Source organism: Sarcophilus harrisii, chromosome 5 (genome assembly GCF_902635505.1).
Source record: "Sarcophilus harrisii chromosome 5, mSarHar1.11, whole genome shotgun sequence".
Lineage (NCBI taxonomy): Eukaryota > Metazoa > Chordata > Mammalia > Dasyuromorphia > Dasyuridae > Sarcophilus > Sarcophilus harrisii.
This window is the reverse complement of record NC_045430.1, coordinates 215,705,425-215,710,090: the sequence shown is the minus strand read 5'-3', so window position 1 is coordinate 215,710,090 and position 4,666 is coordinate 215,705,425. Positions and strand designations below refer to the sequence as shown.

The 4,666-nt window shown below is 34.1% G+C and overlaps 1 pseudogene; it reads left to right on the top strand.

Annotated features, from left to right (window-relative positions):
* The first annotated feature begins 209 nt into the window (after nt 1–209).
* LOC111721149 lies at nt 210–565 on the top strand (annotated as a pseudogene).
* The last annotated feature ends 4,101 nt before the right edge of the window (nt 566–4,666 follow it).

Sequence of the window (4,666 nt, the reverse complement as noted above, 5' to 3'; positions counted from 1 at the left end):
CAGTGATCAGCATAAAAAATATTAGTTTCTAATTCTAGAGGAAAAATGAAGAATGGATGATATTACACCTGGTTAAAAAAAATCATTATTGTTTTTCCCAGCCTTGATACCACTGAGGTTAGACTTTCTGTGCCTATCACTGCTCTGCCATTCCTGAAGAACCAGACCAGACTGCTGGACAGGATCTAGGAAGATCACAGACCACAGAGATGTGCTAAGTGGCAGCCTATCTCCTGGTCATCCTTAGTGACAACAATTCATCAAACTCCAAGAACATGAAAAAGACCCTGGACAAAATGGGCATTGAGACCGACAAGGAGAGGCAAAAGAAGGTCATCAGTCAGCTGAGTGGCAAGAACATAAAAAATGTGACGATGTGATTACTCAGGGAAGCAATAAGTTGACTTCCATGCCCACCTGTGGTGCCATTTCTGTTGCTGCCAGTGATGGCTCTGTTACCTCAACTGCTGCTAGTGCCATCTCTGCTACTGCAGAGGAGAAGGAAGAAAAGAAAGAGGACTCCATTGAGTGGGATGATAACATAGGCTTTCATCTCTTTGACTGATCCTTGAGAAAATAAACCTTTTATTTAAAAAAGAAAGACATCCCTGTTTAACACTTCTCCCTGAATTAACAGTTTGTCAATTTTCATAAAATAATAAATGTTAAAGCTAGAAAGAACTTAGGAATCATTACATTCAGAGGTATTAAACTTGTATCCACATGGGACAAAACTCCAAGATGTGACTCGAATCAGATTAAAGTGTAATTAGAAATACTTAACAAAATAAACAAAATTATAATACAACATAGATAATATTAATTTATGGTTTTCTAAATCATTATGCATCAGTTTCTATTTGAGTTTGATTCCACGATTGAATCTGCTTCCTCATTTTATAGTTGAGACAATTCAGACCCAAGAAATTTATTATGTCACAAACATAATTAATGAAAAAGCTGGAACTAGGTCCTGAATGTCCTTGGAGTCAGGTGAGATCTCAATTCCAGTCCTCTTTCTTTGATTTACTAGTTATGGGATTGAATATTTAGTGACTCTGAGATAGTTTCCTCATCTGCTAATGGCATCAGTAATAATATTTACAGAAATAGGATGTAACTGATCTCAGAAATAGCCAGTTGTTATTGGTTCTTCATTATTTTTTTAAAATAACTTTTTATTTTCAAAATATATGCAAAGATAATTTTCAACATTTAAATACTCTTGCAAAATACTCTTGGAACTTATGTTCCAAATTTTTCTCCCTCCTTTCCCCCATGCCCTCCCTTAGACAGCAAATAATCAAATATGTTAAACATGTATAATTTTTCTATAGATTTGTCTACATTTCTCATGTTGCACAAGAAAAATCAGATAATGATTTTTCTTGTGCAGCAAGATAACTGTATAAATATATATACATATATTGGATTTAACATCAATTTTAACATATTTAACAAGTATTGGACTATCTGCCAACTAGGGGAGGGGTGGGGGGAAGGAGGGGAAAATTTGGAACAAAAGATTTTGCAAGCATCAACATTGGAAAAATTACTCATGCACATGTTTTGTAAATAAAAAGCTTTAATTAAAAAATAAAAGTGAGAGGAAATGTTTATTTCAAGGGGGGAAAAAGAAAAATCAGATCAAAAAGGAAAAAAAAATGAGAAAGAAAAAAAAAAAACAAGCAAATAACAACCAAAAAAGATGGAAATACTATGTTGTGATTCAAATTCAGTCATGACAATCCTTTTTCTGGAAGTAGACGGCTCCCTCCATCACAAGTCTATTGGAATTGGCTTGAAGCACCTCACTGTTGAGGTGCAAGTCCATCAGAACTGATCATCATATAATCTTGTTGCTGTGAACAATGTTCTCCTGGTTCTATTCACTTTCCTTAGCATCAGTTCATGTAAGTCTCCCCAGGCCTTTTTGAAATCATTCTGCTAATCGTTTCTTATAGTTGTTCTTCATTCTTGAAAAGTATCAATGACATCTGGAAGGTGATGTCTTGACTTGCCTGTGAATTGGATTTAAGTGAGACAGAAGTGCATAGTCATCACCCTGACTTTTTTTTTTCTAAAGTCATAAAAATCTAGTGGCAAGACAAAAGTCAAGATGATTAGGGATGGCCAGGGATGCAATGATGATCTTGGAGTCTTCACTGTCTGACCAAGTTCTGAGTGCTCCAAAAAAATTTGCTCCAACTATCTTCATGGCTATTGGAACAAATTGTTCTACCCATCCATCCATTCCACCAGGGAATGTTTGAAGTAGACCTCGTCCAAATTACTGACAGGTTTGAGGCTTGTTAGTCACTCTCAACCTTGTTTAGAATGTCTGCTGAGATGGTTTTACTGGAGGATGGCAGCTTCTTGGAGCCATAAGTGACAGTTGGGAGAAAGATGTATACCAAAGATAGAAAAGCAGTCGCTAGCTCTCACACCAGAAATGGCAGTCCTCCCTGAAAATCCTATACTCCTCAGAAACAAGTAGACCAGAAGTCCGGTCCTTCTTTGACATAAATTGGCTGCATGATCCTGGGCAAATCCCAGTTTCTCAATGCAGACCATTAAGACTAAATTGCTGAGTAGCTGCTAAATTTCATTGGTCAACAGTTCCTAAGCTGGAGTTTATTTTATACAAATGAAATTACAGATCCAGTCCCAAAACAAAATTAAATATTACTGAGACTAATTACTTTCCAGGGACACTGTGAAGAAAATATTTTGTCAACTGTGTAGTGCCAAATTAATATGAATTATTACAGTTTTTGTCACTGCCAATTTGTACCTTTTTAAAAAGTTAAATGGCAGTCAATATTTTTGGAGAAAACTTCTGAAATAATGAAGTTCTAGATCTTCTTGAGCAAAAGTGTTCCCCAATCCCAAAGTACCACAGGAACCAAGTTAAAATGTAATAGGGAAATGCTTAACAAAATAAGTAAAAATATAGTAAAACACAGATAACATTAAATTTTAAAATGAAGTTTACTTCCCTTTGGTAGAAATCTTTATACAGAGATTAGTAGTCTCCTTTCTATTTGAGCTGATACAAATGACCTTTAATATTTGAGTATTCAAATGAGTGATGTTAACTTTTTTGTTTTTTGAGCTGGCTAGGTTCCTATTGTTATAAATATCTCCTTAAATGATTATTTCAGACTTTCACAAGTTTAATTATATAATGATAATAGCATTTATGTAGCATTTTAAGGTTTACAAAATCCATTTTATTTGTAAATTCATTTGATCCTCACAACAACTCTATGAGATAGAAGCTATTAATACCGACATTTTTTCAGATGAGTAAACTAGGTTGAAACCAAGAAAAGTGAAGTAATTGATCTAGTCCAGTAAGTATATGAAACAGAATTTGAACTCAGAACTCTTCTTGACTTTAGGCCTAATACTCTAGCCACTATGCCTGCCTACCTGCATAACTAACCTTTCTATCCTTTTCATTGCCCACTTCTCCAAGTTTTATTTGTTCTTATAGAAAAAGATGGAGAATGAAAGATTATTTTGAAGATTGAAGTTTAAAAGGATTTTTTGTGTGTGTTTGTGGTTTGTATTTGTATGATTTGTATGCTTGTGATTTCATCAGTTTAGGGAGTTATAGTGTGAAAATTCTTTTCAATGGATGCCACTTAGTGCAAGTCATCTGCAATTTAGAAACTTGGAAAGATCTAAGGTATCAAGAAATTAAGAACTTTGCCTATAGTCTCAGAGAAAGAGCTGAAACTCAGATCTTCCCATATTTAGACCAGCTCTTTATTCACCCTGACATGTTTCTTCTTCTAGTAAAACTCACTTTAAAAAAATTGTCAAATAATATCTTGAAAACTCCACCTATTTTTGAAACCAAAACAAGATAAATGCTAAGTTACTACACTGTGATTCAAAAAGCATTTTTATAGACGTAGCAATAACTGAAAGTAAGTTATTGGTACAGTTTCAATTACCAGTTTTGTGAGAAGGGATTGTAATGGAATATAAACCAATTGGGCATTCCAATGGTACTCTCTACTGATAGTAGTAATATTCACATTATCTCATTTCTAATAACCAATTAAGCAATTTACACTATTAAGTACCTTCTTGTTAAGCATCAGAGGATTTAAAACTAGTCAAAAGACAGTCCCTGACCTCAAAGAGCTTACAAGAATTTCTAATCAGCTCCCATAGATATTATTTTCTTTCTTTACCAAGGAGACTTTAATTCAGAAAGATGGCAATTTGCCCACATTAACATAACTAGTATTAAAGGGAAAATTTAGACTCCTTTCACTTATAGAATTCATTTCACTTTACCAAATTTGAATCAGGCCCTAGTACATGAGCATTTCTTCTATAGGCCCTGGACTGTTATTCATTTACCCAAGAAACAACTCCTGACCAAAGTATACCAGGATTGGAATCATATTCACTACAAAAAATATTTTTCAAATACTTCCTGTGTTCAAAGCATTGTGTTAAGGCTCCTTCTATCTATAAAATATAATTATTTCAAAAGAAATTATGTGCATGATGGTGAACAGGCAAAGATGAATAAAATACCTCTGTCCTCAGGAAGCTTATGATCCATCAGGGGAGATCAACATATAAATAATTGTAACACAAAGCAAAATGTGATATCTACATAAAAAAGATACAAAGCTCCCAG